General features: G+C 46.1%; 11 non-coding genes across 11 annotated transcripts; all 11 read right to left on the bottom strand.

The window, feature by feature from the left end:
• Positions 1-157: 157 nt before the first annotated feature.
• Positions 158-348, bottom strand: LOC130341963 (U2 spliceosomal RNA). Its single transcript, XR_008881711.1, has one exon. It is a non-coding gene; the product is annotated as a U2 spliceosomal RNA (small nuclear RNA).
• A 2085-nt stretch (positions 349-2433) lies between these two features.
• Positions 2434-2624, bottom strand: LOC130341961 (U2 spliceosomal RNA). The gene has a single exon (XR_008881709.1). It is a non-coding gene; the product is annotated as a U2 spliceosomal RNA (small nuclear RNA).
• A 2080-nt stretch (positions 2625-4704) lies between these two features.
• Positions 4705-4895, bottom strand: LOC130341960 (U2 spliceosomal RNA). The gene has a single exon (XR_008881708.1). It is a non-coding gene; the product is annotated as a U2 spliceosomal RNA (small nuclear RNA).
• A 2082-nt stretch (positions 4896-6977) lies between these two features.
• Positions 6978-7168, bottom strand: LOC130341959 (U2 spliceosomal RNA). The gene has a single exon (XR_008881707.1). It is a non-coding gene; the product is annotated as a U2 spliceosomal RNA (small nuclear RNA).
• A 2079-nt stretch (positions 7169-9247) lies between these two features.
• On the bottom strand, positions 9248-9438 carry LOC130341958 (U2 spliceosomal RNA). The gene has a single exon (XR_008881706.1). It is a non-coding gene; the product is annotated as a U2 spliceosomal RNA (small nuclear RNA).
• A 2081-nt stretch (positions 9439-11519) lies between these two features.
• LOC130341969 (U2 spliceosomal RNA) lies at positions 11520-11710 on the bottom strand. The gene has a single exon (XR_008881716.1). It is a non-coding gene; the product is annotated as a U2 spliceosomal RNA (small nuclear RNA).
• A 2101-nt stretch (positions 11711-13811) lies between these two features.
• Positions 13812-14002, bottom strand: LOC130341957 (U2 spliceosomal RNA). The gene has a single exon (XR_008881705.1). It is a non-coding gene; the product is annotated as a U2 spliceosomal RNA (small nuclear RNA).
• A 2090-nt stretch (positions 14003-16092) lies between these two features.
• Positions 16093-16283, bottom strand: LOC130341956 (U2 spliceosomal RNA). Its single transcript, XR_008881704.1, has one exon. It is a non-coding gene; the product is annotated as a U2 spliceosomal RNA (small nuclear RNA).
• Positions 16284-18390: 2107 nt separating this feature from the next.
• Positions 18391-18581, bottom strand: LOC130341954 (U2 spliceosomal RNA). The gene has a single exon (XR_008881703.1). It is a non-coding gene; the product is annotated as a U2 spliceosomal RNA (small nuclear RNA).
• A 2086-nt stretch (positions 18582-20667) lies between these two features.
• Positions 20668-20858, bottom strand: LOC130341953 (U2 spliceosomal RNA). Its single transcript, XR_008881702.1, has one exon. It is a non-coding gene; the product is annotated as a U2 spliceosomal RNA (small nuclear RNA).
• Positions 20859-22947: 2089 nt separating this feature from the next.
• LOC130341952 (U2 spliceosomal RNA) lies at positions 22948-23138 on the bottom strand. Its single transcript, XR_008881701.1, has one exon. It is a non-coding gene; the product is annotated as a U2 spliceosomal RNA (small nuclear RNA).
• Between the last annotated feature and the right edge of the window lie 935 nt (positions 23139-24073).

Genomic DNA, 24073 nt, shown 5'->3' with positions numbered 1-24073 from the left:
ACAGCGGCCAGACACAAGCAGAAGCAGCAGAAGCAGCAGCAGCAGCACCACCTTTTGTTTTTTGGCTGCAGCAGCAAGGCCCACAGGGCTGGCTAGCTGGCTAGCCAGCAAGCAGGTAGCAATGAAAGTAGGAATCTTTCTTTTTAACCCTGTAAGGGGGTGGTGCACTGTACCCGAAGATACTGCCATATCGGGTCAATGCATAGGGCGACGGAAGCAAGCTTCGAAATCGGCCCCCGTTCTCAAAAATCCATTTAATATATGGTCCCCAGATAGGGGACGTATCAGATATTAAACTGATAAGAACAGATACTACACTTGATCTTAGCCAAAAGGCCGAGAAGCGATAACCGTGAAAGGGGCGGGCCCAACAAGGTCCCCTTCATGGGCACTATCACTGCTTGCTGTCAGGGAGGCTGCCAGACAATTTTCCATGCACACTCTGGGCTGGGGGGCAGTCAACCACCAGTACACACAGCAGAACCTAAACCCATACCATTATTGCTAAGCAGCAAGACAGGGGCCCATTGCACTCCCACGGGGCCTTTTTAAATGCAATCCATAACCCGGATTTGCCAGGAACCCTTCTTACTCCTCCTACTTGCATGTGACACTGGGCTTAGGATCTGCATAGGAAACACACACACAAGCACACACCTACCTTTGTTGCCTGCAGATGCCTCCTTGGCTGTCCCCAAACGGTATCAAACCAACACCCACGGGAAGCTGTAAGCATAGAGGACATGCCTGCACCCCATTGGACTTACCTGTGTGGGTTAAATCCGGGTTATTTGACAACCTATGGCGGTGATGGTTCTGCTCAGGCAGAGCAGTGCTGATGCTCCTCATAAAGCTGTCGCTGCTGTGAAGGTTCTAGGTGACATCACAAATCCCTATGGTTACATACACAACAAAGCTGGGTTGTTGTTGTTTACACTCTGCAAGGCCTGTGGAAGTGAGTGACATCATAGCACTGTAGTTCTGAGGGTTCTAGATGGATGCAACAATCTCCTGTTGCTTCTATGAAGGCCATAATAGACGACATCACCAAACAGCTCCATAGTCACATACACAGCAAAGGAGAGATGTTGTTTACACCTAGTGATGTCAGTGGTATTGAGTGACATCACAGCACAGTGCTAAGGCTCCTGGGCCTGGACACAGCAGCGGCTGCAATATCTCAACGGAGAATACGTTTATATATATGTGTGTGTGTGCGCGTATATATATATATATATATATATATATATATATATATATATATATATATATTTCTCCGCCGAAATCACTTTTAAACCCATTTCCACCTTTTTTTCCCTTCTCTTCCTCTTACTTTTTTTTCACGTTTTTTTACGTTTTTCTCCTTTTCGCCTCTTTTCTGGGCGTATTATTCTTCTTTTTCTTCTTTTTTTTCGTCTAATGCATACCCCATCAGTGCAGCAATGCTTATTCAATACCGCCAGCAGATGGAGACACTGGGGGATAATTTTCTAAGGATTTATACTGATTTTTCCTGTCTGAATTTGTCGCACAGAAAGTTGCAGGCCAAATATGTGTGACATTTCTGCGACTTTAGCTTCTAGAGCATTTTTACAACATTATACATAGGTGCTGAATACATAAAAAGCGACTGTTCAGCGACAGACAAGTCGCATCGGCTGAAAGTAGGCCAGAATGTCAGTCCATGTTGGAGCAGGTTTAGATACAGTCTAAAGTATAGATCTCAAAGTCTGTGCACAGAATTTAGCAAGGGCCTCGCACCTTCTGATGCATCAGGTAGGTGCACAATAGCATAGCCTAACCCTCTGTACTTTGGTCTATATTGATGCGGGACATAGACAGCCAGCTGATGACCAATCCATTAGTGCAATGGATGGCTGGAAGCATTTGTCTTTGCCTTTGCAATACCACAGAAGCAATGCATGGTCAATGTACAGCAATGACACACCTGTGTGAACAGCCAGGAGACCCCCCCCCCCCCCCCCATGTTATGTTACATAGTTACATAGTTAGTACGGTAGAAAAAAGACATATGTCCATCAAGTTCAACCAGGGAATTAAGGGGTAGGGGTGTGGCGCGATATTGGGGAAGGGATGAGATTTTATATTTCTTCATAAGCATTAATCTTATTTTGTCAATTAGGAACATTCAGCACCCACCCGCTATCAAGGCAGCTGCCTATCATGTCATGCCCTACCTGCACAGGTGTGCTGGCTACTCAAATGATCCAATTAAGGAGGCCATTTAGTCAGCAGCAGCAGAAGTCCTGTGCCTGGACGCTCCAACAGCGGCCAGACACAAGCAGAAGCAGCAGCAGCAGCACCACCTTTTGTTTTTTGGCTGCAGCAGCAAGGCCCACAGGGCTGGCTAGCTGGCTAGCCAGCAAGCAGGTAGCAATGAAAGTAGGAATCTTTCTTTTTAACCCTGTAAGGGGGTGGTGCACTGTACCCGAAGATACTGCCATATCGGGTCAATGCATAGGGCGACGGAAGCAAGCTTCGAAATCGGCCCCCGTTCTCAAAAATCCATTTAATATATGGTCCCCAGATAGGGGACGTATCAGATATTAAACTGATAAGAACAGATACTACACTTGATCTTAGCCAAAAGGCCGAGAAGCGATAACCGTGAAAGGGGCGGGCCCAACAAGGTCCCCTTCATGGGCACTATCACTGCTTGCTGTCAGGGAGGCTGCCAGACAATTTTCCATGCACACTCTGGGCTGGGGGGCAGTCAACCACCAGTACACACAGCAGAACCTAAACCCATACCATTATTGCTAAGCAGCAAGACAGGGGCCCATTGCACTCCCACGGGGCCTTTTTAAATGCAATCCATAACCCGGATTTGCCAGGAACCCTTCTTACTCCTCCTACTTGCATGTGACACTGGGCTTAGGATCTGCATAGGAAACACACACACAAGCACACACCTACCTTTGTTGCCTGCAGATGCCTCCTTGGCTGTCCCCAAACGGTATCAAACCAACACCCACGGGAAGCTGTAAGCATAGAGGACATGCCTGCACCCCATTGGACTTACCTGTGTGGGTTAAATCCGGGTTATTTGACAACCTATGGCGGTGATGGTTCTGCTCAGGCAGAGCAGTGCTGATGCTCCTCATAAAGCTGTCGCTGCTGTGAAGGTTCTAGGTGACATCACAAATCCCTATGGTTACATACACAACAAAGCTGGGTTGTTGTTGTTTACACTCTGCAAGGCCTGTGGAAGTGAGTGACATCATAGCACTGTAGTTCTGAGGGTTCTAGATGGATGCAACAATCTCCTGTTGCTTCTATGAAGGCCATAATAGACGACATCACCAAACAGCTCCATAGTCACATACACAGCAAAGGAGAGATGTTGTTTACACCTAGTGATGTCAGTGGTATTGAGTGACATCACAGCACAGTGCTAAGGCTCCTGGGCCTGGACACAGCAGCGGCTGCAATATCTCAACGGGAATACGTTTATATATATGTGTGTGTGTGCGCGTATATATATATATATATATATATATATATATATATATATTTCTCCGCCGAAATCACTTTTAAACCCATTTCCACCTTTTTTTCCCTTCTCTTCCTCTTACTTTTTTTTCACGTTTTTTTACGTTTTTCTCCTTTTCGCCTCTTTTCTGGGCGTATTATTCTTCTTTTTCTTCTTTTTTTTCGTCTAATGCATACCCCATCAGTGCAGCAATGCTTATTCAATACCGCCAGCAGATGGAGACACTGGGGGATAATTTTCTAAGGATTTATACTGATTTTTCCTGTCTGAATTTGTCGCACAGAAAGTTGCAGGCCAAATATGTGTGACATTTCTGCGACTTTAGCTTCTAGAGCATTTTTACAACATTATACATAGGTGCTGAATACATAAAAAGCGACTGTTCAGCGACAGACAAGTCGCATCGGCTGAAAGTAGGCCAGAATGTCAGTCCATGTTGGAGCAGGTTTAGATACAGTCTTAAGTATAGATCTCAAAGTCTGTGCACAGAATTTAGCAAGGGCCTCGCACCTTCTGATGCATCAGGTAGGTGCACAATAGCATAGCCTAACCCTCTGTACTTTGGTCTATATTGATGCGGGACATAGACAGCCAGCTGATGACCAATCCATTAGTGCAATGGATGGCTGGAAGCATTTGTCTTTGCCTTTGCAATACCACAGAAGCAATGCATGGTCAATGTACAGCAATGACACACCTGTGTGAACAGCCAGGAGACCCCCCCCCCCCCCCCATGTTATGTTACATAGTTACATAGTTAGTACGGTCGAAAAAAGACATATGTCCATCAAGTTCAACCAGGGAATTAAGGGGTAGGGGTGTGGCGCGATATTGGGGAAGGGATGAGATTTTATATTTCTTCATAAGCATTAATCTTATTTTGTCAATTAGGAACATTCAGCACCCACCCGCTATCAAGGCAGCTGCCTATCATGTCATGCCCTACCTGCACAGGTGTGCTGGCTACTCAAATGATCCAATTAAGGAGGCCATTTAGTCAGCAGCAGCAGAAGTCCTGTGCCTGGACGCTCCAACAGCGGCCAGACACAAGCAGAAGCAGCAGAAGCAGCAGCAGCAGCACCACCTTTTGTTTTTTGGCTGCAGCAGCAAGGCCCACAGGGCTGGCTAGCTGGCTAGCCAGCAAGCAGGTAGCAATGAAAGTAGGAATCTTTCTTTTTAACCCTGTAAGGGGGTGGTGCACTGTACCCGAAGATACTGCCATATCGGGTCAATGCATAGGGCGACGGAAGCAAGCTTCGAAATCGGCCCCCGTTCTCAAAAATCCATTTAATATATGGTCCCCAGATAGGGGACGTATCAGATATTAAACTGATAAGAACAGATACTACACTTGATCTTAGCCAAAAGGCCGAGAAGCGATAACCGTGAAAGGGGCGGGCCCAACAAGGTCCCCTTCATGGGCACTATCACTGCTTGCTGTCAGGGAGGCTGCCAGACAATTTTCCATGCACACTCTGGGCTGGGGGGCAGTCAACCACCAGTACACACAGCAGAACCTAAACCCATACCATTATTGCTAAGCAGCAAGACAGGGGCCCATTGCACTCCCACGGGGCCTTTTTAAATGCAATCCATAACCCGGATTTGCCAGGAACCCTTCTTACTCCTCCTACTTGCATGTGACACTGGGCTTAGGATCTGCATAGGAAACACACACACAAGCACACACCTACCTTTGTTGCCTGCAGATGCCTCCTTGGCTGTCCCCAAACGGTATCAAACCAACACCCACGGGAAGCTGTAAGCATAGAGGACATGCCTGCACCCCATTGGACTTACCTGTGTGGGCTAAATCCGGGTTATTTGACAACCTATGGCGGTGATGGTTCTGCTCAGGCAGAGCAGTGCTGATGCTCCTCATAAAGCTGTCGCTGCTGTGAAGGTTCTAGGTGACATCACAAATCCCTATGGTTACATACACAACAAAGCTGGGTTGTTGTTGTTTACACTCTGCAAGGCCTGTGGAAGTGAGTGACATCATAGCACTGTAGTTCTGAGGGTTCTAGATGGATGCAACAATCTCCTGTTGCTTCTATGAAGGCCATAATAGACGACATCACCAAACAGCTCCATAGTCACATACACAGCAAAGGAGAGATGTTGTTTACACCTAGTGATGTCAGTGGTATTGAGTGACATCACAGCACAGTGCTAAGGCTCCTGGGCCTGGACACAGCAGCGGCTGCAATATCTCAACGGAGAATACGTTTATATATATGTGTGTGTGTGCGCGTATATATATATATATATATATATATATATATATATATATATTTCTCCGCCGAAATCACTTTTAAACCCATTTCCACCTTTTTTTCCCTTCTCTTCCTCTTACTTTTTTTTCACGTTTTTTTACGTTTTTCTACTTTTCGCCTCTTTTCTGGGCGTATTATTCTTCTTTTTCTTCTTTTTTTTCGTCTAATGCATACCCCATCAGTGCAGCAATGCTTATTCAATACCGCCAGCAGATGGAGACACTGGGGGATAATTTTCTAAGGATTTATACTGATTTTTCCTGTCTGAATTTGTCGCACAGAAAGTTGCAGGCCAAATATGTGTGACATTTCTGCGACTTTAGCTTCTAGAGCATTTTTACAACATTATACATAGGTGCTGAATACATAAAAAGCGACTGTTCAGCGACAGACAAGTCGCATCGGCTGAAAGTAGGCCAGAATGTCAGTCCATGTTGGAGCAGGTTTAGATACAGTCTAAAGTATAGATCTCAAAGTCTGTGCACAGAATTTAGCAAGGGCCTCGCACCTTCTGATGCATCAGGTAGGTGCACAATAGCATAGCCTAACCCTCTGTACTTTGGTCTATATTGATGCGGGACATAGACAGCCAGCTGATGACCAATCCATTAGTGCAATGGATGGCTGGAAGCATTTGTCTTTGCCTTTGCAATACCACAGAAGCAATGCATGGTCAATGTACAGCAATGACACACCTGTGTGAACAGCCAGGAGACCCCCCCCCCCCCCCATGTTATGTTACATAGTTACATAGTTAGTACGGTCGAAAAAAGACATATGTCCATCAAGTTCAACCAGGGAATTAAGGGGTAGGGGTGTGGCGCGATATTGGGGAAGGGATGAGATTTTATATTTCTTCATAAGCATTAATCTTATTTTGTCAATTAGGAACATTCAGCACCCACCCGCTATCAAGGCAGCTGCCTATCATGTCATGCCCTACCTGCACAGGTGTGCTGGCTACTCAAATGATCCAATTAAGGAGGCCATTTAGTCAGCAGCAGCAGAAGTCCTGTGCCTGGACGCTCCAACAGCGGCCAGACACAAGCAGAAGCAGCAGAAGCAGCAGCAGCAGCACCACCTTTTGTTTTTTGGCTGCAGCAGCAAGGCCCACAGGGCTGGCTAGCTGGCTAGCCAGCAAGCAGGTAGCAATGAAAGTAGGAATCTTTCTTTTTAACCCTGTAAGGGGGTGGTGCACTGTACCCGAAGATACTGCCATATCGGGTCAATGCATAGGGCGACGGAAGCAAGCTTCGAAATCGGCCCCCGTTCTCAAAAATCCATTTAATATATGGTCCCCAGATAGGGGACGTATCAGATATTAAACTGATAAGAACAGATACTACACTTGATCTTAGCCAAAAGGCCGAGAAGCGATAACCGTGAAAGGGGCGGGCCCAACAAGGTCCCCTTCATGGGCACTATCACTGCTTGCTGTCAGGGAGGCTGCCAGACAATTTTCCATGCACACTCTGGGCTGGGGGGCAGTCAACCACCAGTACACACAGCAGAACCTAAACCCATACCATTATTGCTAAGCAGCAAGACAGGGGCCCATTGCACTCCCACGGGGCCTTTTTAAATGCAATCCATAACCCGGATTTGCCAGGAACCCTTCTTACTCCTCCTACTTGCATGTGACACTGGGCTTAGGATCTGCATAGGAAACACACACACAAGCACACACCTACCTTTGTTGCCTGCAGATGCCTCCTTGGCTGTCCCCAAACGGTATCAAACCAACACCCACGGGAAGCTGTAAGCATAGAGGACATGCCTGCACCCCATTGGACTTACCTGTGTGGGTTAAATCCGGGTTATTTGACAACCTATGGCGGTGATGGTTCTGCTCAGGCAGAGCAGTGCTGATGCTCCTCATAAAGCTGTCGCTGCTGTGAAGGTTCTAGGTGACATCACAAATCCCTATGGTTACATACACAACAAAGCTGGGTTGTTGTTGTTTACACTCTGCAAGGCCTGTGGAAGTGAGTGACATCATAGCACTGTAGTTCTGAGGGTTCTAGATGGATGCAACAATCTCCTGTTGCTTCTATGAAGGCCATAATAGACGACATCACCAAACAGCTCCATAGTCACATACACAGCAAAGGAGAGATGTTGTTTACACCTAGTGATGTCAGTGGTATTGAGTGACATCACAGCACAGTGCTAAGGCTCCTGGGCCTGGACACAGCAGCGGCTGCAATATCTCAACGGAGAATACGTTTATATATATGTGTGTGTGTGCGCGTATATATATATATATATATATATATATATATATATATATTTCTCCGCCGAAATCACTTTTAAACCCATTTCCACCTTTTTTTCCCTTCTCTTCCTCTTACTTTTTTTTCACGTTTTTTTACGTTTTTCTCCTTTTCGCCTCTTTTCTGGGCGTATTATTCTTCTTTTTCTTCTTTTTTTTCGTCTAATGCATACCCCATCAGTGCAGCAATGCTTATTCAATACCGCCAGCAGATGGAGACACTGGGGGATAATTTTCTAAGGATTTATACTGATTTTTCCTGTCTGAATTTGTCGCACAGAAAGTTGCAGGCCAAATATGTGTGACATTTCTGCGACTTTAGCTTCTAGAGCATTTTTACAACATTATACATAGGTGCTGAATACATAAAAAGCGACTGTTCAGCGACAGACAAGTCGCATCGGCTGAAAGTAGGCCAGAATGTCAGTCCATGTTGGAGCAGGTTTAGATACAGTCTAAAGTATAGATCTCAAAGTCTGTGCACAGAATTTAGCAAGGGCCTCGCACCTTCTGATGCATCAGGTAGGTGCACAATAGCATAGCCTAACCCTCTGTACTTTGGTCTATATTGATGCGGGACATAGACAGCCAGCTGATGACCAATCCATTAGTGCAATGGATGGCTGGAAGCATTTGTCTTTGCCTTTGCAATACCACAGAAGCAATGCATGGTCAATGTACAGCAATGACACACCTGTGTGAACAGCCAGGAGACCCCCCCCCCCCCCATGTTATGTTACATAGTTACATAGTTAGTACGGTCGAAAAAAGACATATGTCCATCAAGTTCAACCAGGGAATTAAGGGGTAGGGGTGTGGCGCGATATTGGGGAAGGGATGAGATTTTATATTTCTTCATAAGCATTAATCTTATTTTGTCAATTAGGAACATTCAGCACCCACCCGCTATCAAGGCAGCTGCCTATCATGTCATGCCCTACCTGCACAGGTGTGCTGGCTACTCAAATGATCCAATTAAGGAGGCCATTTAGTCAGCAGCAGCAGAAGTCCTGTGCCTGGACGCTCCAACAGCGGCCAGACACAAGCAGAAGCAGCAGAAGCAGCAGCAGCAGCACCACCTTTTGTTTTTTGGCTGCAGCAGCAAGGCCCACAGGGCTGGCTAGCTGGCTAGCCAGCAAGCAGGTAGCAATGAAAGTAGGAATCTTTCTTTTTAACCCTGTAAGGGGGTGGTGCACTGTACCCGAAGATACTGCCATATCGGGTCAATGCATAGGGCGACGGAAGCAAGCTTCGAAATCGGCCCCCGTTCTCAAAAATCCATTTAATATATGGTCCCCAGATAGGGGACGTATCAGATATTAAACTGATAAGAACAGATACTACACTTGATCTTAGCCAAAAGGCCGAGAAGCGATAACCGTGAAAGGGGCGGGCCCAACAAGGTCCCCTTCATGGGCACTATCACTGCTTGCTGTCAGGGAGGCTGCCAGACAATTTTCCATGCACACTCTGGGCTGGGGGGCAGTCAACCACCAGTACACACAGCAGAACCTAAACCCATACCATTATTGCTAAGCAGCAAGACAGGGGCCCATTGCACTCCCACGGGGCCTTTTTAAATGCAATCCATAACCCGGATTTGCCAGGAACCCTTCTTACTCCTCCTACTTGCATGTGACACTGGGCTTAGGATCTGCATAGGAAACACACACACAAGCACACACCTACCTTTGTTGCCTGCAGATGCCTCCTTGGCTGTCCCCAAACGGTATCAAACCAACACCCACGGGAAGCTGTAAGCATAGAGGACATGCCTGCACCCCATTGGACTTACCTGTGTGGGTTAAATCCGGGTTATTTGACAACCTATGGCGGTGATGGTTCTGCTCAGGCAGAGCAGTGCTGATGCTCCTCATAAAGCTGTCGCTGCTGTGAAGGTTCTAGGTGACATCACAAATCCCTATGGTTACATACACAACAAAGCTGGGTTGTTGTTGTTTACACTCTGCAAGGCCTGTGGAAGTGAGTGACATCATAGCACTGTAGTTCTGAGGGTTCTAGATGGATGCAACAATCTCCTGTTGCTTCTATGAAGGCCATAATAGACGACATCACCAAACAGCTCCATAGTCACATACACAGCAAAGGAGAGATGTTGTTTACACCTAGTGATGTCAGTGGTATTGAGTGACATCACAGCACAGTGCTAAGGCTCCTGGGCCTGGACACAGCAGCGGCTGCAATATCTCAACGGAGAATACGTTTATATATATGTGTGTGTGTGCGCGTATATATATATATATATATATATATATATATATATATATTTCTCCGCCGAAATCACTTTTAAACCCATTTCCACCTTTTTTTCCCTTCTCTTCCTCTTACTTTTTTTTCACGTTTTTTTACGTTTTTCTCCTTTTCGCCTCTTTTCTGGGCGTATTATTCTTCTTTTTCTTCTTTTTTTTCGTCTAATGCATACCCCATCAGTGCAGCAATGCTTATTCAATACCGCCAGCAGATGGAGACACTGGGGGATAATTTTCTAAGGATTTATACTGATTTTTCCTGTCTGAATTTGTCGCACAGAAAGTTGCAGGCCAAATATGTGTGACATTTCTGCGACTTTAGCTTCTAGAGCATTTTTACAACATTATACATAGGTGCTGAATACATAAAAAGCGACTGTTCAGCGACAGACAAGTCGCATCGGCTGAAAGTAGGCCAGAATGTCAGTCCATGTTGGAGCAGGTTTAGATACAGTCTAAAGTATAGATCTCAAAGTCTGTGCACAGAATTTAGCAAGGGCCTCGCACCTTCTGATGCATCAGGTAGGTGCACAATAGCATAGCCTAACCCTCTGTACTTTGGTCTATATTGATGCGGGACATAGACAGCCAGCTGATGACCAATCCATTAGTGCAATGGATGGCTGGAAGCATTTGTCTTTGCCTTTGCAATACCACAGAAGCAATGCATGGTCAATGTACAGCAATGACACACCTGTGTGAACAGCCAGGAGACCCCCCCCCCCCCCCCATGTTATGTTACATAGTTACATAGTTAGTACGGTCGAAAAAAGACATATGTCCATCAAGTTCAACCAGGGAATTAAGGGGTAGGGGTGTGGCGCGATATTGGGGAAGGGATGAGATTTTATATTTCTTCATAAGCATTAATCTTATTTTGTCAATTAGGAACATTCAGCACCCACCCGCTATCAAGGCAGCTGCCTATCATGTCATGCCCTACCTGCACAGGTGTGCTGGCTACTCAAATGATCCAATTATGGAGGCCATTTAGTCAGCAGCAGCAGAAGTCCTGTGCCTGGACGCTCCAACAGCGGCCAGACACAAGCAGAAGCAGTAGAAGCAGCAGCAGCAGCACCACCTTTTGTTTTTTGGCTGCAGCAGCAAGGCCCACAGGGCTGGCTAGCTGGCTAGCCAGCAAGCAGGTAGCAATGAAAGTAGGAATCTTTCTTTTTAACCCTGTAAGGGGGTGGTGCACTGTACCCGAAGATACTGCCATATCGGGTCAATGCATAGGGCGATGGAAGCAAGCTTTGAAATCGGCCCCCGTTCTCAAAAATCCATTTAATATATGGTCCCCAGATAGGGGACGTATCAGATATTAAACTGATAAGAACAGATACTACACTTGATCTTAGCCAAAAGGCCGAGAAGCGATAACCGTGAAAGGGGCGGGCCCAACAAGGTCCCCTTCATGGGCACTATCACTGCTTGCTGTCAGGGAGGCTGCCAGACAATTTTCCATGCACACTCTGGGCTGGGGGGCAGTCAACCACCAGTACACACAGCAGAACCTAAACCCATACCATTATTGCTAAGCAGCAAGACAGGGGCCCATTGCACTCCCACGGGGCCTTTTTAAATGCAATCCATAACCCGGATTTGCCAGGAACCCTTCTTACTCCTCCTACTTGCATGTGACACTGGGCTTAGGATCTGCATAGGAAACACACACACAAGCACACACCTACCTTTGTTGCCTGCAGATGCCTCCTTGGCTGTCCCCAAACGGTATCAAACCAACACCCACGGGAAGCTGTAAGCATAGAGGACATGCCTGCACCCCATTGGACTTACCTGTGTGGGTTAAATCCGGGTTATTTGACAACCTATGGCGGTGATGGTTCTGCTCAGGCAGAGCAGTGCTGATGCTCCTCATAAAGCTGTCGCTGCTGTGAAGGTTCTAGGTGACATCACAAATCCCTATGGTTACATACACAACAAAGCTGGGTTGTTGTTGTTTACACTCTGCAAGGCCTGTGGAAGTGAGTGACATCATAGCACTGTAGTTCTGAGGGTTCTAGATGGATGCAACAATCTCCTGTTGCTTCTATGAAGGCCATAATAGACGACATCACCAAACAGCTCCATAGTCACATACACAGCAAAGGAGAGATGTTGTTTACACCTAGTGATGTCAGTGGTATTGAGTGACATCACAGCACAGTGCTAAGGCTCCTGGGCCTGGACACAGCAGCGGCTGCAATATCTCAACGGAGAATACGTTTATATATATGTGTGTGTGTGCGCGTATATATATATATATATATATATATATATATATATATATATATATATATATATATATTCTCCGCCGAAATCACTTTTAAACCCATTTCCACCTTTTTTTCCCTTCTCTTCCTCTTACTTTTTTTTCACGTTTTTTTACGTTTTTCTCCTTTTCGCCTCTTTTCTGGGCGTATTATTCTTCTTTTTCTTCTTTTTTTTCGTCTAATGCATACCCCATCAGTGCAGCAATGCTTATTCAATACCGCCAGCAGATGGAGACACTGGGGGATAATTTTCTAAGGATTTATACTGATTTTTCCTGTCTGAATTTGTCGCACAGAAAGTTGCAGGCCAAATATGTGTGACATTTCTGCGACTTTAGCTTCTAGAGCATTTTTACAACATTATACATAGGTGCTGAATACATAAAAAGCGACTGTTCAGCGACAGACAAGTCGCATCGGCTGAAAGTAGGCCAGAATGTCAGTCCATGTTGGAGCAGGTTTAGATACAGTCTAAAGTATAGATCTCAAAGTCTGTGCACAGAATTTAGCAAGGGCCTCGCACCTTCTGATGCATCAGGTAGGTGCACAATAGCATAGCCTAACCCTCTGTACTTTGGTCTATATTGATGCGGGACATAGACAGCCAGCTGATGACCAATCCATTAGTGCAATGGATGGCTGGAAGCATTTGTCTTTGCCTTTGCAATACCACAGAAGCAATGCATGGTCAATGTACAGCAATGACACACCTGTGTGAACAGCCAGGAGACCCCCCCCCCCCCCCCCCCATGTTATGTTACATAGTTACATAGTTAGTACGGTCGAAAAAAGACATATGTCCATCAAGTTCAACCAGGGAATTAAGGGGTAGGGGTGTGGCGCGATATTGGGGAAGGGATGAGATTTTATATTTCTTCATAAGCATTAATCTTATTTTGTCAATTAGGAACATTCAGCACCCACCCGCTATCAAGGCAGCTGCCTATCATGTCATGCCCTACCTGCACAGGTGTGCTGGCTACTCAAATGATCCAATTAAGGAGGCCATTTAGTCAGCAGCAGCAGAAGTCCTGTGCCTGGACGCTCCAACAGCGGCCAGACACAAGCAGAAGCAGCAGAAGCAGCAGCAGCAGCACCACCTTTTGTTTTTTGGCTGCAGCAGCAAGGCCCACAGGGCTGGCTAGCTGGCTAGCCAGCAAGCAGGTAGCAATGAAAGTAGGAATCTTTCTTTTTAACCCTGTAAGGGGGTGGTGCACTGTACCCGAAGATACTGCCATATCGGGTCAATGCATAGGGCGACGGAAGCAAGCTTCGAAATCGGCCCCCGTTCTCAAAAATCCATTTAATATATGGTCCCCAGATAGGGGACGTATCAGATATTAAACTGATAAGAACAGATACTACACTTGATCTTAGCCAAAAGGCCGAGAAGCGATAACCGTGAAAGGGGCGGGCCCAACAAGGTCCCCTTCATGGGCACTATCACTGCTTGCTGTCAGGGAGGCTGCCAGACAATTTTCCATGCACACTCTGGGCTGGGGGGCAGTCAACCACCAGTACACACAGCAGAACCTAAACCCATACCATTATTGCTAAGCAGCAAGACAGGGGCCCATTGCACTCCCACGGGGCCTTTTTAAATGCAATCCATAACCCGGATTTGCCAGGAACCCTTCTTACTCCTCCTACTTGCATGTGACACTGGGCTTAGGATCTGCATAGGAAACACACACACAAGCACACACCTACCTTTGTTGCCTGCAGATGCCTCCTTGGCTGTCCCCAAACGGTATCAAACCAACACCCACGGGAAGCTGTAAGCATAGAGGACATGCCTGCACCCCATTGGACTTACCTGTGTGGGTTAAATCCGGGTTATTTGACAACCTATGGCGGTGATGGTTCTGCTCAGGCAGAGCAGTGCTGATGCTCCTCATAAAGCTGTCGCTGCTGTGAAGGTTCTAGGTGACATCACAAATCCCTATGGTTACATACACAACAAAGCTGGGTTGTTGTTGTTTACACTCTGCAAGGCCTGTGGAAGTGAGTGACATCATAGCACTGTAGTTCTGAGGGTTCTAGATGGATGCAACAATCTCCTGTTGCTTCTATGAAGGCCATAATAGACGACATCACCAAACAGCTCCATAGTCACATACACAGCAAAGGAGAGATGTTGTTTACACCTAGTGATGTCAGTGGTATTGAGTGACATCACAGCACAGTGCTAAGGCTCCTGGGCCTGGACACAGCAGCGGCTGCAATATCTCAACGGAGAATACGTTTATATATATGTGTGTGTGTGCGCGTATATATATATATATATATATATATATATATATATATATATATATATATTTCTCCGCCGAAATCACTTTTAAACCCATTTCCACCTTTTTTTCCCTTCTCTTCCTCTTACTTTTTTTTCACGTTTTTTTACGTTTTTCTCCTTTTCGCCTCTTTTCTGGGCGTATTATTCTTCTTTTTCTTCTTTTTTTTCGTCTAATGCATACCCCATCAGTGCAGCAATGCTTATTCAATACCGCCAGCAGATGGAGACACTGGGGGATAATTTTCTAAGGATTTATACTGATTTTTCCTGTCTGAATTTGTCGCACAGAAAGTTGCAGGCCAAATATGTGTGACATTTCTGCGACTTTAGCTTCTAGAGCATTTTTACAACATTATACATAGGTGCTGAATACATAAAAAGCGACTGTTCAGCGACAGACAAGTCGCATCGGCTGAAAGTAGGCCAGCATGTCAGTCCATGTTGGAGCAGGTTTAGATACAGTCTAAAGTATAGATCTCAAAGTCTGTGCACAGAATTTAGCAAGGGCCTCGCACCTTCTGATGCATCAGGTAGGTGCACAATAGCATAGCCTAACCCTCTGTACTTTGGTCTATATTGATGCGGGACATAGACAGCCAGCTGATGACCAATCCATTAGTGCAATGGATGGCTGGAAGCATTTGTCTTTGCCTTTGCAATACCACAGAAGCAATGCATGGTCAATGTACAGCAATGACACACCTGTGTGAACAGCCAGGAGACCCCCCCCCCCCCCCATGTTATGTTACATAGTTACATAGTTAGTACGGTCGAAAAAAGACATATGTCCATCAAGTTCAACCAGGGAATTAAGGGGTAGGGGTGTGGCGCGATATTGGGGAAGGGATGAGATTTTATATTTCTTCATAAGCATTAATCTTATTTTGTCAATTAGGAACATTCAGCACCCACCCGCTATCAAGGCAGCTGCCTATCATGTCATGCCCTACCTGCACAGGTGTGCTGGCTACTCAAATGATCCAATTAAGGAGGCCATTTAGTCAGCAGCAGCAGAAGTCCTGTGCCTGGACGCTCCAACAGCGGCCAGACACAAGCAGAAGCAGCAGAAGCAGCAGCAGCAGCACCACCTTTTGTTTTTTGGCTGCAGCAGCAAGGCCCACAGGGCTGGCTAGCTGGCTAGCCAGCAAGCAGGTAGCAATGAAAGTAGGAATCTTTCTTTTTAACCCTGTAAGGGGGTGGTGCACTGTACCCGAAGATACTGCCATATCGGGTCAATGCATAGGGCGACGGAAGCAAGCTTCGAAATCGGCCCCCGTTCTCAAAAATCCATTTAATATATGGTCCCCAGATAGGGGACGTATCAGATATTAAACTGATAAGAACAGATACTACACTTGATCTTAGCCAAAAGGCCGAGAAGCGATAACCGTGAAAGGGGCGGGCCCAACAAGGTCCCCTTCATGGGCACTATCACTGCTTGCTGTCAGGGAGGCTGCCAGACAATTTTCCATGCACACTCTGGGCTGGGGGGCAGTCAACCACCAGTACACACAGCAGAACCTAAACCCATACCATTATTGCTAAGCAGCAAGACAGGGGCCCATTGCACTCCCACGGGGCCTTTTTAAATGCAATCCATAACCCGGATTTGCCAGGAACCCTTCTTACTCCTCCTACTTGCATGTGACACTGGGCTTAGGATCTGCATAGGAAACACACACACAAGCACACACCTACCTTTGTTGCCTGCAGATGCCTCCTTGGCTGTCCCCAAACGGTATCAAACCAACACCCACGGGAAGCTGTAAGCATAGAGGACATGCCTGCACCCCATTGGACTTACCTGTGTGGGTTAAATCCGGGTTATTTGACAACCTATGGCGGTGATGGTTCTGCTCAGGCAGAGCAGTGCTGATGCTCCTCATAAAGCTGTCGCTGCTGTGAAGGTTCTAGGTGACATCACAAATCCCTATGGTTACATACACAACAAAGCTGGGTTGTTGTTGTTTACACTCTGCAAGGCCTGTGGAAGTGAGTGACATCATAGCACTGTAGTTCTGAGGGTTCTAGATGGATGCAACAATCTCCTGTTGCTTCTATGAAGGCCATAATAGACGACATCACCAAACAGCTCCATAGTCACATACACAGCAAAGGAGAGATGTTGTTTACACCTAGTGATGTCAGTGGTATTGAGTGACATCACAGCACAGTGCTAAGGCTCCTGGGCCTGGACACAGCAGCGGCTGCAATATCTCAACGGAGAATACGTTTATATATATGTGTGTGTGTGCGCGTATATATATATATATATATATATATATATATATATATATATATATATATATATATATATATATATTCTCCGCCGAAATCACTTTTAAACCCATTTCCACCTTTTTTTCCCTTCTCTTCCTCTTACTTTTTTTTCACGTTTTTTTACGTTTTTCTCCTTTTCGCCTCTTTTCTGGGCGTATTATTCTTCTTTTTCTTCTTTTTTTTCGTCTAATGCATACCCCATCAGTGCAGCAATGCTTATTCAATACCGCCAGCAGATGGAGACACTGGGGGATAATTTTCTAAGGATTTATACTGATTTTTCCTGTCTGAATTTGTCGCACAGAAAGTTGCAGGCCAAATATGTGTGACATTTCTGCGACTTTAGCTTCTAGAGCATTTTTACAACATTATACATAGGTGCTGAATACATAAAAAGCGACTGTTCAGCGACAGACAAGTCGCATCGGCTGAAAGTAGGCCAGAATGTCAGTCCATGTTGGAGCAGGTTTAGATACAGTCTAAAGTATAGATCTCAAAGTCTGTGCACAGAATTTAGCAAGGGCCTCGCACCTTCTGATGCATCAGGTAGGTGCACAATAGCATAGCCTAACCCTCTGTACTTTGGTCTATATTGATGCGGGACATAGACAGCCAGCTGATGACCAATCCATTAGTGCAATGGATGGCTGGAAGCATTTGTCTTTGCCTTTGCAATACCACAGAAGCAATGCATGGTCAATGTACAGCAATGACACACCTGTGTGAACAGCCAGGAGACCCCCCCCCCCCCCCCCATGTTATGTTACATAGTTACATAGTTAGTACGGTCGAAAAAAGACATATGTCCATCAAGTTCAACCAGGGAATTAAGGGGTAGGGGTGTGGCGCGATATTGGGGAAGGGATGAGATTTTATATTTCTTCATAAGCATTAATCTTATTTTGTCAATTAGGAACATTCAGCACCCACCCGCTATCAAGGCAGCTGCCTATCATGTCATGCCCTACCTGCACAGGTGTGCTGGCTACTCAAATGATCCAATTAAGGAGGCCATTTAGTCAGCAGCAGCAGAAGTCCTGTGCCTGGACGCTCCAACAGCGGCCAGACACAAGCAGAAGCAGCAGAAGCAGCAGCAGCAGCACCACCTTTTGTTTTTTGGCTGCAGCAGCAAGGCCCACAGGGCTGGCTAGCTGGCTAGCCAGCAAGCAGGTAGCAATGAAAGTAGGAATCTTTCTTTTTAACCCTGTAAGGGGGTGGTGCACTGTACCCGAAGATACTGCCATATCGGGTCAATGCATAGGGCGACGGAAGCAAGCTTCGAAATCGGCCCCCGTTCTCAAAAATCCATTTAATATATGGTCCCCAGATAGGGGACGTATCAGATATTAAACTGATAAGAACAGATACTACACTTGATCTTAGCCAAAAGGCCGAGAAGCGATAACCGTGAAAGGGGCGGGCCCAACAAGGTCCCCTTCATGGGCACTATCACTGCTTGCTGTCAGGGAGGCTGCCAGACAATTTTCCATGCACACTCTGGGCTGGGGGGCAGTCAACCACCAGTACACACAGCAGAACCTAAACCCATACCATTATTGCTAAGCAGCAAGACAGGGGCCCATTGCACTCCCACGGGGCCTTTTTAAATGCAATCCATAACCCGGATTTGCCAGGAACCCTTCTTACTCCTCCTACTTGCATGTGACACTGGGCTTAGGATCTGCATAGGAAACACACACACAAGCACACACCTACCTTTGTTGCCTGCAGATGCCTCCTTGGCTGTCCCCAAACGGTATCAAACCAACACCCACGGGAAGCTGTAAGCATAGAGGACATGCCTGCACCCCATTGGACTTACCTGTGTGGGTTAAATCCGGGTTATTTGACAACCTATGGCGGTGATGGTTCTGCTCAGGCAGAGCAGTGCTGATGCTCCTCATAAAGCTGTCGCTGCTGTGAAGGTTCTAGGTGACATCACAAATCCCTATGGTTACATACACAACAAAGCTGGGTTGTTGTTGTTTACACTCTGCAAGGCCTGTGGAAGTGAGTGACATCATAGCACTGTAGTTCTGAGGGTTCTAGATGGATGCAACAATCTCCTGTTGCTTCTATGAAGGCCATAATAGACGACATCACCAAACAGCTCCATAGTCACATACACAGCAAAGGAGAGATGTTGTTTACACCTAGTGATGTCAGTGGTATTGAGTGACATCACAGCACAGTGCTAAGGCTCCTGGGCCTGGACACAGCAGCGGCTGCAATATCTCAACGGAGAATACGTTTATATATATGTGTGTGTGTGCGCGTATATATATATATATATATATATATATATATATATATATATATATTTCTCCGCCGAAATCACTTTTAAACCCATTTCCACCTTTTTTTCCCTTCTCTTCCTCTTACTTTTTTTTCACGTTTTTTTACGTTTTTCTCCTTTTCGCCTCTTTTCTGGGCGTATTATTCTTCTTTTTCTTCTTTTTTTTCGTCTAATGCATACCCCATCAGTGCAGCAATGCTTATTCAATACCGCCAGCAGATGGAGACACTGGGGGATAATTTTCTAAGGATTTATACTGATTTTTCCTGTCTGAATTTGTCGCACAGAAAGTTGCAGGCCAAATATGTGTGACATTTCTGCGACTTTAGCTTCTAGAGCATTTTTACAACATTATACATAGGTGCTGAATACATAAAAAGCGACTGTTCAGCGACAGACAAGTCGCATCGGCTGAAAGTAGGCCAGAATGTCAGTCCATGTTGGAGCAGGTTTAGATACAGTCTAAAGTATAGATCTCAAAGTCTGTGCACAGAATTTAGCAAGGGCCTCGCACCTTCTGATGCATCAGGTAGGTGCACAATAGCATAGCCTAACCCTCTGTACTTTGGTCTATATTGATGCGGGACATAGACAGCCAGCTGATGACCAATCCATTAGTGCAATGGATGGCTGGAAGCATTTGTCTTTGCCTTTGCAATACCACAGAAGCAATGCATGGTCAATGTACAGCAATGACACACCTGTGTGAACAGCCAGGAGACCCCCCCCCCCCCCCATGTTATGTTACATAGTTACATAGTTAGTACGGTCGAAAAAAGACATATGTCCATCAAGTTCAACCAGGGAATTAAGGGGTAGGGGTGTGGCGCGATATTGGGGAAGGGATGAGATTTTATATTTCTTCATAAGCATTAATCTTATTTTGTCAATTAGGAACATTCAGCACCCACCCGCTATCAAGGCAGCTGCCTATCATGTCATGCCCTACCTGCACAGGTGTGCTGGCTACTCAAATGATCCAATTAAGGAGGCCATTTAGTCAGCAGCAGCAGAAGTCCTGTGCCTGGACGCTCCAACAGCGGCCAGACACAAGCAGAAGCAGCAGAAGCAGCAGCAGCAGCACCACCTTTTGTTTTTTGGCTGCAGCAGCAAGGCCCACAGGGCTGGCTAGCTGGCTAGCCAGCAAGCAGGTAGCAATGAAAGTAGGAATCTTTCTTTTTAACCCTGTAAGGGGGTGGTGCACTGTACCCGAAGATACTGCCATATCGGGTCAATGCATAGGGCGACGGAAGCAAGCTTCGAAATCGGCCCCCGTTCTCAAAAATCCATTTAATATATGGTCCCCAGATAGGGGACGTATCAGATATTAAACTGATAAGAACAGATACTACACTTGATCTTAGCCAAAAGGCCGAGAAGCGATAACCGTGAAAGGGGCGGGCCCAACAAGGTCCCCTTCATGGGCACTATCACTGCTTGCTGTCAGGGAGGCTGCCAGACAATTTTCCATGCACACTCTGGGCTGGGGGGCAGTCAACCACCAGTACACACAGCAGAACCTAAACCCATACCATTATTGCTAAGCAGCAAGACAGGGGCCCATTGCACTCCCACGGGGCCTTTTTAAATGCAATCCATAACCCGGATTTGCCAGGAACCCTTCTTACTCCTCCTACTTGCATGTGACACTGGGCTTAGGATCTGCATAGGAAACACACACACAAGCACACACCTACCTTTGTTGCCTGCAGATGCCTCCTTGGCTGTCCCCAAACGGTATCAAACCAACACCCACGGGAAGCTGTAAGCATAGAGGACATGCCTGCACCCCATTGGACTTACCTGTGTGGGTTAAATCCGGGTTATTTGACAACCTATGGCGGTGATGGTTCTGCTCAGGCAGAGCAGTGCTGATGCTCCTCATAAAGCTGTCGCTGCTGTGAAGGTTCTAGGTGACATCACAAATCCCTATGGTTACATACACAACAAAGCTGGGTTGTTGTTGTTTACACTCTGCAAGGCCTGTGGAAGTGAGTGACATCATAGCACTGTAGTTCTGAGGGTTCTAGATGGATGCAACAATCTCCTGTTGCTTCTATGAAGGCCATAATAGACGACATCACCAAACAGCTCCATAGTCACATACACAGCAAAGGAGAGATGTTGTTTACACCTAGTGATGTCAGTGGTATTGAGTGACATCACAGCACAGTGCTAAGGCTCCTGGGCCTGGACACAGCAGCGGCTGCAATATCTCAACGGAGAATACGTTTATATATATGTGTGTGTGTGCGCGTATATATATATATATATATATATATATATATATATATATATATATTCTCCGCCGAAATCACTTTTAAACCCATTTCCACCTTTTTTTCCCTTCTCTTCCTCTTACTTTTTTTTCACGTTTTTTTACGTTTTTCTCCTTTTCGCCTCTTTTCTGGGCGTATTATTCTTCTTTTTCTTCTTTTTTTTCGTCTAATGCATACCCCATCAGTGCAGCAATGCTTATTCAATACCGCCAGCAGATGGAGACACTGGGGGATAATTTTCTAAGGATTTATACTGATTTTTCCTGTCTGAATTTGTCGCACAGAAAGTTGCAGGCCAAATATGTGTGACATTTCTGCGACTTTAGCTTCTAGAGCATTTTTACAACATTATACATAGGTGCTGAATACATAAAAAGCGACTGTTCAGCGACAGACAAGTCGCATCGGCTGAAAGTAGGCCAGAATGTCAGTCCATGTTGGAGCAGGTTTAGATACAGTCTAAAGTATAGATCTCAAAGTCTGTGCACAGAATTTAGCAAGGGCCTCGCACCTTCTGATGCATCAGGTAGGTGCACAATAGCATAGCCTAACCCTCTGTACTTTGGTCTATATTGATGCGGGACATAGACAGCCAGCTGATGACCAATCCATTAGTGCAATGGATGGCTGGAAGCATTTGTCTTTGCCTTTGCAATACCACAGAAGCAATGCATGGTCAATGTACAGCAATGACACACCTGTGTGAACAGCCAGGAGACCCCCCCCCCCCCCCCCCCATGTTATGTTACATAGTTACATAGTTAGTACGGTCGAAAAAAGACATATGTCCATCAAGTTCAACCAGGGAATTAAGGGGTAGGGGTGTGGCGCGATATTGGGGAAGGGATGAGATTTTATATTTCTTCATAAGCATTAATCTTATTTTGTCAATTAGGAACATTCAGCACCCACCCGCTATCAAGGCAGCTGCCTATCATGTCATGCCCTACCTGCACAGGTGTGCTGGCTACTCAAATGATCCAATTAAGGAGGCCATTTAGTCAGCAGCAGCAGAAGTCCTGTGCCTGGACGCTCCAACAGCGGCCAGACACAAGCAGAAGCAGCAGAAGCAGCAGCAGCAGCACCACCTTTTGTTTTTTGGCTGCAGCAGCAAGGCCCACAGGGCTGGCTAGCTGGCTAGCCAGCAAGCAGGTAGCAATGAAAGTAGGAATCTTTCTTTTTAACCCTGTAAGGGGGTGGTGCACTGTACCCGAAGATACTGCCATATCGGGTCAATGCATAGGGCGACGGAAGCAAGCTTCGAAATCGGCCCCCGTTCTCAAAAATCCATTTAATATATGGTCCCCAGATAGGGGACGTATCAGATATTAAACTGATAAGAACAGATACTACACTTGATCTTAGCCAAAAGGCCGAGAAGCGATAACCGTGAAAGGGGCGGGCCCAACAAGGTCCCCTTCATGGGCACTATCACTGCTTGCTGTCAGGGAGGCTGCCAGACAATTTTCCATGCACACTCTGGGCTGGGGGGCAGTCAACCACCAGTACACACAGCAGAACCTAAACCCATACCATTATTGCTAAGCAGCAAGACAGGGGCCCATTGCACTCCCACGGGGCCTTTTTAAATGCAATCCATAACCCGGATTTGCCAGGAACCCTTCTTACTCCTCCTACTTGCATGTGACACTGGGCTTAGGATCTGCATAGGAAACACACACACAAGCACACACCTACCTTTGTTGCCTGCAGATGCCTCCTTGGCTGTCCCCAAACGGTATCAAACCAACACCCACGGGAAGCTGTAAGCATAGAGGACATGCCTGCACCCCATTGGACTTACCTGTGTGGGTTAAATCCGGGTTATTTGACAACCTATGGCGGTGATGGTTCTGCTCAGGCAGAGCAGTGCTGATGCTCCTCATAAAGCTGTCGCTGCTGTGAAGGTTCTAGGTGACATCACAAATCCCTATGGTTACATACACAACAAAGCTGGGTTGTTGTTGTTTACACTCTGCAAGGCCTGTGGAAGTGAGTGACATCATAGCACTGTAGTTCTGAGGGTTCTAGATGGATGCAACAATCTCCTGTTGCTTCTATGAAGGCCATAATAGACGACATCACCAAACAGCTCCATAGTCACATACACAGCAAAGGAGAGATGTTGTTTACACCTAGTGATGTCAGTGGTATTGAGTGACATCACAGCACAGTGCTAAGGCTCCTGGGCCTGGACACAGCAGCGGCTGCAATATCTCAACGGAGAATACGTTTATATATATGTGTGTGTGTGCGCGTATATATATATACTATATATATATATATATATATATATATATTTCTCCGCCGAAATCACTTT

The sequence above is a fragment of the Hyla sarda genome, unplaced genomic scaffold, assembly GCF_029499605.1.
Source record: "Hyla sarda isolate aHylSar1 unplaced genomic scaffold, aHylSar1.hap1 scaffold_631, whole genome shotgun sequence".
NCBI lineage: Eukaryota > Metazoa > Chordata > Amphibia > Anura > Hylidae > Hyla > Hyla sarda.
The sequence above is the reverse complement of the archived record's forward strand: the minus strand, read 5'-3'. Positions and strand labels throughout refer to the sequence as shown.